This window comes from Apteryx mantelli, chromosome 20 (genome assembly GCF_036417845.1).
Source record: "Apteryx mantelli isolate bAptMan1 chromosome 20, bAptMan1.hap1, whole genome shotgun sequence".
Lineage (NCBI taxonomy): Eukaryota > Metazoa > Chordata > Aves > Apterygiformes > Apterygidae > Apteryx > Apteryx mantelli.
In genome coordinates this window covers 996,752-1,011,345 of record NC_089997.1, presented here as the reverse complement: position 1 = coordinate 1,011,345, position 14,594 = coordinate 996,752, and positions in this window count along the sequence as shown.

Sequence of the window (14,594 nt, the reverse complement as noted above, 5' to 3'; positions counted from 1 at the left end):
TCTGGGAGGAGTTTGTGTTTGTGATGTCACTTGTGGCTCAGTGCCTGATAGGCCAGTGCTGGTCACGTGGGTGCACTTTGTTGTTGTGATGTCATTTGCGGATCAGTGCCTGATAGGCCAGTGCTGGTCACGTGGGTGGAGTTTGTGTTTGTGATGTCACTTGTGGCTCAGTGCCTGATAGGCCAGTGCTGGTGATGTGGGTGGAGTTTGTGGTTGTGATGTCACTTGTGGCTCAGTGCCTGATAGGCCAGTGCTGGTCATGTGGGTGCAGTTTGTGGTTGTGATGTCACTTGTGGCTCAGGGCCTGATAGGCCAGTGTTCGTCACATGGCTGCAGTTTGTGTTTGTGATGTCACTTGTGGCTGAGTGCCTGATAGGCCAGTGCTGTTCATGTGGGTGCAGTTTGTGTTTGTGATGTCACTTGTGGCTCAGTGCCTGATAGGCCAGTGCTGGTGCTGTGGGTGGAGTTTGTGTTTGTGATGTCACTTCTGGCTCAGTGCCTGATAGGCCAGTGCTGGTGATGTGGGTGGAGTTTGTGTTTGTGATGTCACTTGTGGCTCAGTGCCTGATAGGCCAGTGCTGGTCATGTGGATAGAGTTTGTGTTTGTGATGTCACTTGTGGCTCAGTGCCTGATAGGCCAGTGCTGGTCCTGTGTGTGCAATTTGTGGTTTTGATGTCACTTGTGGCTCAGTGCCTGATAGGCCAGTGCTGGTGATGTGGGTGGAGTTTGTGTTTGTGATGTCCCTTGTGGCTCAGTGCCTGATAGGCCAGTGCTGGTCACGTGGGTGCAGTTTGTTGTTGTGATGTCATTTGTGGATCAGTGCCTGATAGGCCAGTGCTGGTCACGTGGGTGCAGTTTGTGGTTGTGATGTCACTTGTGGCTCAGGGCCTGATAGGCCAGTGTTCGTCACATGGCTGCAGTTTGTGTTTGTGATGTCACTTGTGGCTCAGTGCCTGATAGGCCAGTGCTGGTGATGTGGCTGCAGTTTATATTTGTGATGTCACTTGTGGCTGAGTGCCTGATAGGCCAGTGCTGGTCCTGTGTGTGCAGTTTGTGTTTGTGATGTCACTTGTGGCTGAGTGCCTGATAGGCCAGTGCTGTTCATGTGGGTGCAGTTTGTGGTTGTGATGTCACTTGTGGCTCAGTGCCTGATAGGCCAGTGCTGGTCATGAGGGTGCAGTTTGTGGTTGTGATGTCACTTGTGGCTCAGAGCCTGATAGGCCAGTGTTGGTCACATGGCTGCAGTTTGTGGTTGTGATGTCACTTGTGGCTCAGTGCCTGATAGGCCAGTGCTGGTGATGTGGGTGGAGTTTGTGTTTATGATGTCACTTGTGGCTCAGTGCCTGATAGGCCAGTGCTGGTGATGTGGGTGCAGTTTGTGTTTGTGATGTCACTTGTGGCTCAGTGCCTGATAGGCCAGTGCTGGTCACGTGGGTGCAGTTTGTGTTTGTGATGTCATTTGCGGATCAGTGCCTGATAGGCCAGTGCTGGTCACGTGGGTGGAGTTTGTGGTTGTGATGTCACTTGTGGCTCAGTGCCTGATAGGCCAGTGCTGTTCATGTGGGTGCAGTTTCTGTTTGTGATGTCACTTGTGGCTCAGGGCCTGATAGGCCAGTGTTGGTCACGTGGGTGGAGTTTGTGTTTGTGATGTCACTTGTGGCTCAGTGCCTGATAGGCCAGTGCTGGTCACGTGGGTGCAGTTTGTTGTTGTGATGTCATTTGCGGATCAGTGCCTGATAGGCCAGTGCTGGTCACGTGGGTGGAGTTTGTGGTTGTGATGTCATTTGCGGATCAGTGCCTGATAGGCCAGTGTTGGTCACGTGGGTGGAGTTTGTGGTTGTGATGTCACTTGTGGCTCAGTGCCTGATAGGCCAGTGCTGTTCATGTGGGTGCAGTTTCTGTTTGTGATGTCACTTGTGGCTCAGTGCCTGAGAGGCCAGTGCTGGTGATGTGGCTGCAGTTTGTGTTTGTGATGTCACTTGTGGCTCAGTGCCTGATAGGCCAGTGCTGGTGACGTGGGTGCAGTTTGTTGTTGTGATGTCATTTGCGGATCAGTGCCTGATAGGCCAGTGGTGTTTATCTGGGAGGAGTTTGTGTTTGTGATGTCACTTGTGGCTCAGTGCCTGATAGGCCAGTGCTGGTCACGTGGGTGCAGTTTGTTGTTGTGATGTCATTTGCGGATCAGTGCCTGATAGGCCAGTGCTGGTCACGTGGGTGGAGTTTGTGTTTGTGATGTCACTTGTGGCTCAGTGCCTGATAGGCCAGTGCTGGTCATGTGGGTGGAGTTTGTGGTTGTGATGTCACTTGTGGCTCAGTGCCTGATAGGCCAGTGCTGGTGATGTGGGTGGAGTTTGTGGTTGTGATGTCACTTGTGGCTCAGTGCCTGATAGGCCAGTGCTGGTCATGTGGGTGCAGTTTGTGGTTGTGATGTCACTTGTGGCTCAGTGCCTGATAGGCCAATGCTGTTCATGTGGGTGCAGTTTGTGGTTGTGATGTCACTTGTGGCTCAGTGCCTGATAGGCCAGTGCTGGTGATGTGGGTGGAGTTTGTGTTTATGATGTCACTTGTGGCTCAGGGCCTGATAGGCCAGTGCTGGTGATGTGGGTGGAGTTTGTGATTGTGATGTCACTTGTGGCTCAGTGCCTGATAGGCCAGTGCTGGTCACGTGGGTGCAGTTTGTTGTTGTGATGTCATTTGCGGATCAGTGCCTGATAGGCCAGTTCTGGTCATGTGGGTGGAGTTTGTGTTTGTGATGTCACTTGTGGCTCAGTGCCTGATAGGCCAGTGCTGGTCATGTGGGTGCAGTTTGTGGCTGTGATGTCACTTGTGGCTCAGTGCCTGATAGGCCAGTGCTGGTGATGTGGCTGCAGTTTGTGATTGTGATGTCACTTGTGGCTCAGTGCCTGATAGGCCAGTGCTGTTCATGTGGGTGCAGTTTGTGTTTGTGATGTCACTTGTGGCTCAGTGCCTGATAGGCCAGTGTTGGTCACGTGGGTGGAGTTTGTGATTGTGATGTCACTTGTGGCTCAGTGCCTGATAGGCCAGTGCTGGTCCTGTGTGTGCAGTTTGTTGTTGTGATGTCACTTGTGGCTCAGGGCCTGATAGGCCAGTGTTGGTCACATGGCTGCAGTTTGTGTTTGTGATGTCACTTGTGGCTCAGTGCCTGATAGGCCAGTGCTGGTGCTGTGGGTGGAGTTTGTGTTTGTTATGTCACTTGTGGCTCAGTGCCTGATAGGCCAGTGCTGGTGATGTGGGTGGAGTTTGTGTTTGTGATGTCACTTGTGGCTCAGTGCCTGATAGGCCAGTGCTGGTCATGTGGATAGAGTTTGTGTTTGTGATGTCACTTGTGGCTCAGTGCCTGATAGGCCAGTGCTGGTGATGTGGGTGGAGTTTGTGTTTGTGATGTCACTTGTGGCTCAGTGCCTGATAGGCCAGTGCTGGTGATGTGGGTGGAGTTTGTGTTTGTGATGTCACTTGTGGCTCAGTGCCTGATAGGCCAGTGCTGGTCACGTGGGTGCAGTTTGTTGTTGTGATGTCATTTGCGGATCAGTGCCTGATAGGCCAGTGCTGGTGATGTGGGTGGAGTTTGTGTTTGTGATGTCACTTGTGGCTCAGTGCCTGATAGGCCAGTGCTGGTCCTGTGTGTGCAGTTTGTGGTTTTGATGTCACTTGTGGCTCAGTGCCTGATAGGCCAGTGCTGGTGATGTGGGTGGAGTTTGTGTTTGTGATGTCACTTGTGGCTCAGTGCCTGATAGGCCAGTGTTGGTGACGTGGGTGCAGTTTGTTGTTGTGATGTCATTTGTGGCTCAGTGCCTGATAGGCCAGTGCTGGTCACGTGGGTGGAGTTTGTGTTTGTGATGTCACTTGTGGCTCAGTGCCTGATAGGCCAGTGCTGGTCCTGTGTGTGCAGTTTGTGTTTGTGATGTCACTTGTGGCTCAGTGCCTGATAGGCCAGTGCTGGTGATGTGGGTGGAGTTTGTGTTTGTGATGTCACTTGTGGCTCAGTGCCTGATAGGCCAGTGCTGGTCATGTGTGTGGAGTTTGTGGTTGTGATGTCACTTGTGGCTCAGTGCCTGATAGGCCAGTGCTGGTCACGTGGGTGGAGTTTGTGGTTGTGATGTCACTTGTGGCTCAGGGCCTGATAGGCCAGTGTTCGTCACATGGCTGCAGTTTGTGTTTGTGATGTCACTTGTGGCTCAGTGCCTGATAGGCCAGTGCTGGTCACGTGGGTGGAGTTTGTGTTTGTGATGTCACTTGTGGCTCAGTGCCTGATAGGCCAGTGCTGTTCATGTGGGTGCAGTTTGTGTTTGTGATGTCACTTGTGGCTCAGTGCCTGATAGGCCAGTGCTGGTGATGTGGGTGGAGTTTGTGGTTGTGATGTCACTTGTGGCTCAGTGCCTGATAGGCCAGTGCTGGTCATGTGGGTGCAGTTTGTGGTTGTGATGTCACTTGTGGCTCAGTGCCTGATAGGCCAGTGCTGGTCCTGTGTGTTCAGTTTGTGGTTTTGATGTCACTTGTGGCTCAGTGCCTGATAGGCCAGTGCTGGTGATGTGGGTGGAGTTTGTGTTTATGATGTCACTTGCGGCTCAGTGCCTGATAGGCCAGTGCTGGTGATGTGGGTGGAGTTTGTGTTTGTGATGTCACTTGTGGCTCAGTGCCTGATAGGCCAGTGCTGGTAACATGGCTGCAGTTTGTTGTTGTGATGTCATTTGCGGATCAGTGCCTGATAGGCCAGTGCTGGTCACGTGGGTGGAGTTTGTGTTTGTGATGTCACTTGTGGCTCAGTGCCTGATAGGCCAGTGCTGTTCATGTGGGTGCAGTTTGTGGTTGTGATGTCACTTGTGGCTCAGTGCCTGATAGGCCAGTGCTGGTGATGTGGCTGCAGTTTGTGTTTGTGATGTCACTTGTGGCTCAGTGCCTGATAGGCTAGTGCTGTTCATGTGGGTGCAGTTTGTGTTTGTGATGTCACTTGTGGCTCAGGGCCTGATAGGCCAGTGTTGGTCACGTGGGTGGAGTTTGTGATTGTGATGTCACTTGTGGCTCAGTGCCTGATAGGCCAGTGCTGGTCCTGTGGGTGCAGTTTGTGGTTGTGATGTCACTTGTGGCTCAGTGCCTGATAGGCCAATGCTGTTCATGTGGGTGCAGTTTGTGTTTGTGATGTCACTTGTGGCTCAGTGCCTGATAGGCCAGTGCTGGTGCTGTGGGTGGAGTTTGTGTTTGTGATGTCACTTGTGGCTCAGTGCCTGATAGGCCAGTGCTGGTGATGTGGGTGGAGTTTGTGTTTGTGATGTCACTTGTGGCTCAGTGCCTGATAGGCCAGTGCTGGTCATGTGGATAGAGTTTGTGTTTGTGATGTCACTTGTGGCTCAGTGCCTGATAGGCCAGTGCTGGTCCTGTGTGTGCAGTTTGTGGTTTTGATGTCACTTGTGGCTCAGTGCCTGATAGGCCAGTGCTGGTGATGTGGGTGGAGTTTGTGTTTGTGATGTCACTTGTGGCTCAGTGCCTGATAGGCCAGTGCTGGTGATGTGGGTGCAGTTTGTTGTTGTGATGTCATTTGTGGATCAGTGCCTGATAGGCCAGTGCTGGTCACGTGGGTGGAGTTTGTGTTTGTGATGTCACTTGTGGCTCAGGGCCTGATAGGCCAGTGTTCGTCACATGGCTGCAGTTTATGTTTGTGATGTCACTTGTGGCTCAGTGCCTGATAGGCCAGTGCTGGTGATGTGGCTGCAGTTTATATTTGTGATGTCACTTGTGGCTGAGTGCCTGATAGGCCAGTGCTGGTCCTGTGTGTGCAGTTTGTGGTTGTGATGTCACTTGTGGCTCAGTGCCTGATAGGCCAATGCTGTTCATGTGGGTGCAGTTTGTGGTTGTGATGTCACTTGTGGCTCAGTGCCTGATAGGCCAGTGCTGGTCATGAGGGTGCAGTTTGTGGTTGTGATGTCACTTGTGGCTCAGAGCCTGATAGGCCAGTGTTGGTCACATGGCTGCAGTTTGTGGTTGTGATGTCACTTGTGGCTCAGTGCCTGATAGGCCAGTGCTGGTGATGTGGGTGGAGTTTGTGTTTGTGATGTCACTTGTGGCTCAGTGCCTGATAGGCCAGTGCTGGTCACGTGGGTGGAGTTTTTGTTTGTGATGTCATTTGCGGATCAGTGCCTGATAGGCCAGTGCTGGTCATGTGGGTGCAGTTTGTGTTTGTGATGTCACTTGTGGCTCAGTGCCTGATAGGCCAGTGCTGTTCATGTGGGTGGAGTTTGTGTTTGTGATGTCACTTGTGGCTCAGGGCCTGATAGGCCAGTGTTGGTCACGTGGGTGGAGTTTGTGTTTGTGATGTCACTTGTGGCTCAGTGCCTGATAGGCCAGTGCTGGTCACGTGGGTGCAGTTTGTGTTTGTGATGTCACTTGTGGCTGAGTGCCTGATAGGCCAGTGCTGGTCCTGTGGCTGCAGTTTGTGGTTGTGATGTCACTTGTGGCTCAGTGCCTGATAGGCCAATGCTGTTCATGTGGGTGCAGTTTGTGGTTGTGATGTCACTTGTGGCTCAGTGCCTGATAGGCCAGTGCTGGTGATGTGGGTGGAGTTTGTGTTTGTGATGTCACTTGTGGCTCAGTGCCTGATAGGCCAGTGCTGGTCATGTGGCTGCAATTTGTGTTTGTGATGTCACTTGTGGCTCAGTGCCTGATAGGCCAGTGCTGGTGATGTGTGTGCAGGTTTGTTTGTGATGTCACTTGTGGCTCAGTGCCTGATAGGCCAGTGTTGGTCACATGGCTGCAGTTTGTGGTTTTGATGTCACTTGTGGCTCAGTGCCTGATAGGCCAGTGCTGGTCATGTGGGTGCAGTTTGTGGTTCTGATGTCACCTGTGGCTCAGTGCCTGATAGGCCAGTGCTGGTCATGTGGGTGCAGTTTGTGGTTGTGATGTCACTTGTGGCTCAGTGCCTGATAGGCCAGTGCTGGTCGTGTGGCTGCAGTTTGTGTTTGTGATGTTACTTGTGGCTCAGTGCCTGATAGGCCAGTGTTGGTCACATGGCTGCAGTTTGTGTTTGTGATGTCACTTGTGGCTGAGTGCCTGATAGGCCGGTGCTGGTCCTGTGGCTGCAGTTTGTGGTTGTGATGTCACTTGTGGCTCAGTGCCTGATAGGCCAGTGCTGGTGATGTGGGTGGAGTTTGTGTTTGTGATGTCACTTGTGGCTCAGTGCCTGATAGGCCAGTGCTGGTGATGTGGCTGCAGTTTGTGTTTGTGATGTCACTTGTGGCTCAGTGCCTGATAGGCCAGTGCTGGTCATGAGGGTGCAGTTTGTGGTTGTGATGTCACTTGTGGCTCAGAGCCTGATAGGCCAGTGTTGGTCACATGGCTGCAGTTTATATTTGCGATGTCACTTGTGGCTCAGTGCCTGATAGGCCAGTGCTGGTCATGTGGCTGCAGTTTGTGTTTGTGATGTCACTTGTGGCTCAGTGCCTGATATGCCAGTGCTGGTGATGTGTGTGCAGTTTGTGTTTATGATGTCACTTGTGGCTCAGTGCCTGATAGGCCAGTGCTGGTGATGTGGGTGGAGTTTGTGTTTGTGATGTCACTTGTGGCTCAGTGCCTGATAGGCCAGTGTTGGTCACATGGCTGCAGTTTGTTGTTGTGATGTCACTTGTGGCTCAGTGCCTGATAGGCCAGTGCTGGTCATGTGGCTGCAGTTTGTGTTTGTGATGTCACTTGTGGCTCAGAGCCTGGTAGGCCAGTGCTGGTCATGTGGGTGCAGTTTGTGGTTGTGATGTCACTTGTGGCTCAGTGCCTGATAGGCCAGTGCTGGTTTACGTGGGTGCAGTTTGTGGTTGTGATGTCACTTGTGGCTCAGTGCCTGATAGGCCAGTGCTGGTCATGTGGGTGCAGTTTGTGGTTGTGATGTCACTTGTGGCTCAGTGCCTGATAGGCCAGTGCTGGTGATGTGGGTGCAGTTTGTGTTTGTGATGTCACTTGTGGCTCAGTGCCTGATAGGCCAGTGTTTGTCCTGTGGGTGCAGTTTGTGTTTGTGATGTCACTTGTGGCTCAGTGCCTGATAGGCCAATGCTGTTCATGTGGGTGCAGTTTGTGGTTGTGATGTCACTTGTGGCTCAGTGCCTGATAGGCCAGTGCTGGTCATGAGGGTGCAGTTTGTGGTTGTGATGTCACTTGTGGCTCAGAGCCTGATAGGCCAGTGTTGGTCACATGGCTGCAGTTTGTGGTTGTGATGTCACTTGTGGCTCAGTGCCTGATAGGCCAGTGCTGGTGATGTGGGTGGAGTTTGTGTTTGTGATGTCACTTGTGGCTCAGTGTCTGATAGGCCAGTGCTGGTCACGTGGGTGGAGTTTTTGTTTGTGATGTCATTTGCGGATCAGTGCCTGATAGGCCAGTGCTGGTCATGTGGGTGCAGTTTGTGTTTGTGATGTCACTTGTGGCTCAGTGCCTGATAGGCCAGTGCTGGTCATGTGGGTGGAGTTTGTGTTTGTGATGTCACTTGTGGCTCAGGGCCTGATAGGCCAGTGTTGGTCACGTGGGTGGAGTTTGTGTTTGTGATGTCACTTGTGGCTCAGTGCCTGATAGGCCAGTGCTGGTCACGTGGGTGCAGTTTGTGTTTGTGATGTCACTTGTGGCTGAGTGCCTGATAGGCCAGTGCTGGTCCTGTGGCTGCAGTTTGTGGTTGTGATGTCACTTGTGGCTCAGTGCCTGATAGGCCAATGCTGTTCATGTGGGTGCAGTTTGTGGTTGTGATGTCACTTGTGGCTCAGTGCCTGATAGGCCAGTGCTGGTGATGTGGGTGGAGTTTGTGTTTGTGATGTCACTTGTGGCTCAGTGCCTGATAGGCCAGTGCTGGTCATGTGGCTGCAATTTGTGTTTGTGATGTCACTTGTGGCTCAGTGCCTGATAGGCCAGTGCTGGTGTTGTGTGTGCAGGTTTGTTTGTGATGTCACTTGTGGCTCAGTGCCTGATAGGCCAGTGTTGGTCACATGGCTGCAGTTTGTGGTTTTGATGTCACTTGTGGCTCAGTGCCTGATAGGCCAGTGCTGGTCATGTGGCTGCAGTTTGTGGTTGTGATGTCACTTGTGGCTCAGTGCCTGATAGGCCAGTGCTGGTGATGTGGGTGGAGTTTGTGTTTGTGATGTCACTTGTGGCTCAGGGCCTGATAGGCCAGTGTTGGTCACATGGCTGCAGTTTGTGTTTGTGATGTCACTTGTGGCTCAGTGCCTGATAGGCCAGTGCTGGTCATGTGGGTGCAGTTTGTGGTTCTGATGTCACCTGTGGCTCAGTGCCTGATAGGCCAGTGCTGGTCATGTGGGTGCAGTTTGTGGTTGTGATGTCACTTGTGGCTCAGTGCCTGATAGGCCAGTGCTGGTCGTGTGGCTGCAGTTTGTGTTTGTGATGTTACTTGTGGCTCAGTGCCTGATAGGCCAGTGTTGGTCACATGGCTGCAGTTTGTGTTTGTGATGTCACTTGTGGCTGAGTGCCTGATAGGCCAGTGCTGGTCCTGTGTGTGCAGTTTGTGGTTGTGATGTCACTTGTGGCTCAGTGCCTGATAGGCCAGTGCTGGTGATGTGGGTGGAGTTTGTGTTTGTGATGTCACTTGTGGCTCAGTGCCTGATAGGCCAGTGCTGGTCATGTGGCTGCAGTTTGTGTTTGTGATGTCACTTGTGGCTCAGTGCCTGATAGGCCAATGCTGGTCATGAGGGTGCAGTTTGTGTTTGTGATGTCACTTGTGGCTCAGTGCCTGATAGGCCAGTGCTGGTCATGAGGGTGCAGTTTGTGGTTGTGATGTCACTTGTGGCTCAGAGCCTGATAGGCCAGTGTTGGTCACATGGCTGCAGTTTATATTTGCGATGTCACTTGTGGCTCAGTGCCTGATAGGCCAGTGCTGGTCATGTGGCTGCAGTTTGTGTTTGTGATGTCACTTGTGGCTCAGTGCCTGATAGGCCAGTGTTGGTCACATGGCTGCAGTTTGTTGTTGTGATGTCACTTGTGGCTCAGTGCCTGATAGGCCAGTGCTGGTCATGTGGCTGCAGTTTGTGTTTGTGATGTCACTTGTGGCTCAGTGCCTGATAGGCCAGTGTTGGTCACATGGCTGCAGTTTGTTGTTGTGATGTCACTTGTGGCTCAGTGCCTGATAGGCCAGTGCTGGTCATGTGGCTGCAGTTTGTGGTTGTGATGTCACTTGTGGCTCAGTGCCTGATAGGCCAGTGCTGGTCATGTGGCTGCAGTTTATATTTGTGATGTCACTTGTGGCTGAGTGCCTGATAGGCCAGTGTTGGTCACGTGGGTGGAGTTTGTGATTGTGATGTCACTTGTGGCTCAGTGCCTGATAGGCCAGTGCTGGTCATGAGGGTGCAGTTTGTGATTGTGATGTCACTTGTGGCTCAGAGCCTGATAGGCCAGTGTTGGTCACATGGCTGCAGTTTGTGGTTGTGATGTCACTTGTGGCTCAGTGCCTGATAGGCCAGTGCTGGTGATGTGGGTGGAGTTTGTGTTTGTGATGTCACTTGTGGCTCAGTGCCTGATAGGCCAGTGCTGGTCACGTGGGTGCAGTTTGTGTTTGTGATGTCATTTGCGGATCAGTGCCTGATAGGCCAGTGCTGGTCACGTGGGTGGAGTTTGTGTTTGTGATGTCACTTGTGGCTCAGTGCCTGATAGGCCAGTGTTGGTCACGTGGGTGGAGTTTGTGTTTGTGATGTCACTTGTGGCTCAGTGCCTGATAGGCCAGTGCTGGTCATGTGGGTGCAGTTTGTGGTTGTGATGTCACTTGTGGCTCAGTGCCTGATAGGCCAGTGCTGGTGATGTGGGTGGAGTTTGTGATTGTGATGTCACTTGTGGCTCAGTGCCTGATAGGCCAGTGCTGGTCATGTAGGTGCAGTTTGTGTTTGTGATGTCACTTGTGGCTCAGTGCCTGATAGGCCAGTGCTGGTGCTGTGGGTGGAGTTTGTGTTTGTGATGTCACTTGTGGCTCAGTGCCTGATAGGCCAGTGCTGCATATGTGTGTGCAGGTTTGTTTGTGATGTCACTTGTGGCTCAGTGCCTGAGAGGCCAGTGCTGGTGATGTGGCTGCAGTTTGTGTTTGTGATGTCACTTGTGGCTCAGGGCCTGATAGGCCAGTGCTGGTCACGTGGGTGCACTTTGTTGTTGTGATGTCATTTGCGGATCAGTGCCTGATAGGCCAGTGCTGGTCCTGTGGGTGGAGTTTGTGTTTGTGATGTCACTTGTGGCTCAGTGCCTGATAGGCCAGTGCTGGTGATGTGGGTGGAGTTTGTGGTTGTGATGTCACTTGTGGCTCAGTGCCTGATAGGCCAGTGCTGGTCATGTGGGTGCAGTTTGTGGTTGTGATGTCACTTGTGGCTCAGGGCCTGATAGGCCAGTGTTCGTCACATGGCTGCAGTTTGTGTTTGTGATGTCACTTGTGGCTGAGTGCCTGATAGGCCAGTGCTGTTCATGTGGGTGCAGTTTGTGGTTGTGATGTCACTTGTGGCTCAGTGCCTGATAGGCCAGTGCTGGTCACGTGGGTGCAGTTTGTGGTTGTGATGTCACTTGTGGCTCAGGGCCTGATAGGCCAGTGTTCGTCACATGGCTGCAGTTTGTGTTTGTGATGTCACTTGTGGCTCAGTGCCTGATAGGCCAGTGCTGGTGATGTGGCTGCAGTTTATATTTGTGATGTCACTTGTGGCTGAGTGCCTGATAGGCCAGTGCTGGTCCTGTGTGTGCAGTTTGTGGTTGTGATGTCACTTGTGGCTCAGTGCCTGATAGGCCAGTGCTGGTCATGAGGGTGCAGTTTGTGGTTGTGATGTCACTTGTGGCTCAGAGCCTGATAGGCCAGTGTTGGTCACATGGCTGCAGTTTGTGTTTGTGATGTCACTTGTGGCTCAGTGCCTGATAGGCCAGTGCTGGTGATGTGGGTGGAGTTTGTGTTTGTGATGTCACTTGTGGCTCAGTGCCTGATAGGCCAGTGCTGGTCACGTGGGTGGAGTTTGTGTTTGTGATGTCATTTGCGGATCAGTGCCTGATAGGCCAGTGCTGGTCATGTGGGTGCAGTTTGTGTTTGTGATGTCACTTGTGGCTCAGTGCCTGATAGGCCAGTGCTGTTCATGTGGGTGCAGTTTCTGTTTGTGATGTCACTTGTGGCTCAGTGCCTGAGAGGCCAGTGCTGGTCATGTGGCTGCAGTTTGTGTTTGTGATGTCACTTGTGGCTCAGGGCCTGATAGGCCAGTGTTCGTCACATGGCTGCAGTTTGTGGTTGTGATGTCACTTGTGGCTCAGTGCCTGATAGGCCAGTGCTGGTCATGTGGCTGCAGTTTATATTTGTGATGTCACTTGTGGCTGAGTGCCTGATAGGCCAGTGTTGGTCACGTGGGTGGAGTTTGTGATTGTGATGTCACTTGTGGCTCAGTGCCTGATAGGCCAGTGCTGGTCATGAGGGTGCAGTTTGTGATTGTGATGTCACTTGTGGCTCAGAGCCTGATAGGCCAGTGTTGGTCACATGGCTGCAGTTTGTGGTTGTGATGTCACTTGTGGCTCAGTGCCTGATAGGCCAGTGCTGGTGATGTGGGTGGAGTTTGTGTTTGTGATGTCACTTGTGGCTCAGTGCCTGATAGGCCAGTGCTGGTCACGTGGGTGCAGTTTGTGTTTGTGATGTCATTTGCGGATCAGTGCCTGATAGGCCAGTGCTGGTCACGTGGGTGGAGTTTGTGTTTGTGATGTCACTTGTGGCTCAGTGCCTGATAGGCCAGTGTTGGTCACGTGGGTGGAGTTTGTGTTTGTGATGTCACTTGTGGCTCAGTGCCTGATAGGCCAGTGCTGGTCATGTGGGTGCAGTTTGTGGTTGTGATGTCACTTGTGGCTCAGTGCCTGATAGGCCAGTGCTGGTGATGTGGGTGGAGTTTGTGATTGTGATGTCACTTGTGGCTCAGTGCCTGATAGGCCAGTGCTGGTCATGTAGGTGCAGTTTGTGTTTGTGATGTCACTTGTGGCTCAGTGCCTGATAGGCCAGTGCTGGTGCTGTGGGTGGAGTTTGTGTTTGTGATGTCACTTGTGGCTCAGTGCCTGATAGGCCAGTGCTGCATATGTGTGTGCAGGTTTGTTTGTGATGTCACTTGTGGCTCAGTGCCTGAGAGGCCAGTGCTGGTGATGTGGCTGCAGTTTGTGTTTGTGATGTCACTTGTGGCTCAGGGCCTGATAGGCCAGTGCTGGTGACGTGGGTGCAGTTTGTTGTTGTGATGTCATTTGCGGATCAGTGCCTGATAGGCCAGTGGTGGTTATCTGGGAGGAGTTTGTGTTTGTGATGTCACTTGTGGCTCAGTGCCTGATAGGCCAGTGCTGGTCACGTGGGTGCACTTTGTTGTTGTGATGTCATTTGCGGATCAGTGCCTGATAGGCCAGTGCTGGTCACGTGGGTGGAGTTTGTGTTTGTGATGTCACTTGTGGCTCAGTGCCTGATAGGCCAGTGCTGGTGATGTGGGTGGAGTTTGTGGTTGTGATGTCACTTGTGGCTCAGTGCCTGATAGGCCAGTGCTGGTCATGTGGGTGCAGTTTGTGGTTGTGATGTCACTTGTGGCTCAGGGCCTGATAGGCCAGTGTTCGTCACATGGCTGCAGTTTGTGTTTGTGATGTCACTTGTGGCTGAGTGCCTGATAGGCCAGTGCTGTTCATGTGGGTGCAGTTTGTGTTTGTGATGTCACTTGTGGCTCAGTGCCTGATAGGCCAGTGCTGGTGCTGTGGGTGGAGTTTGTGTTTGTGATGTCACTTCTGGCTCAGTGCCTGATAGGCCAGTGCTGGTGATGTGGGTGGAGTTTGTGTTTGTGATGTCACTTGTGGCTCAGTGCCTGATAGGCCAGTGCTGGTCATGTGGATAGAGTTTGTGTTTGTGATGTCACTTGTGGCTCAGTGCCTGATAGGCCAGTGCTGGTCCTGTGTGTGCAATTTGTGGTTTTGATGTCACTTGTGGCTCAGTGCCTGATAGGCCAGTGCTGGTGATGTGGGTGGAGTTTGTGTTTGTGATGTCCCTTGTGGCTCAGTGCCTGATAGGCCAGTGCTGGTCACGTGGGTGCAGTTTGTTGTTGTGATGTCATTTGTGGATCAGTGCCTGATAGGCCAGTGCTGGTCACGTGGGTGCAGTTTGTGGTTGTGATGTCACTTGTGGCTCAGGGCCTGATAGGCCAGTGTTCGTCACATGGCTGCAGTTTGTGTTTGTGATGTCACTTGTGGCTCAGTGCCTGATAGGCCAGTGCTGGTGATGTGGCTGCAGTTTATATTTGTGATGTCACTTGTGGCTGAGTGCCTGATAGGCCAGTGCTGGTCCTGTGTGTGCAGTTTGTGGTTGTGATGTCACTTGTGGCTCAGTGCCTGATAGGCCAGTGCTGGTCATGAGGGTGCAGTTTGTGGTTGTGATGTCACTTGTGGCTCAGAGCCTGATAGGCCAGTGTTGGTCACATGGCTGCAGTTTGTGTTTGTGATGTCACTTGTGGCTCAGTGCCTGATAGGCCAGTGCTGGTGATGCGGCTGCAGTTTGTGGTTGTGATGTCACTTGTGGCTCAGTGCCTGATAGGCCAGTGCTGGTCACGTGGGTGGAGTTTGTGTTTGTGATGTCATTTGCGGA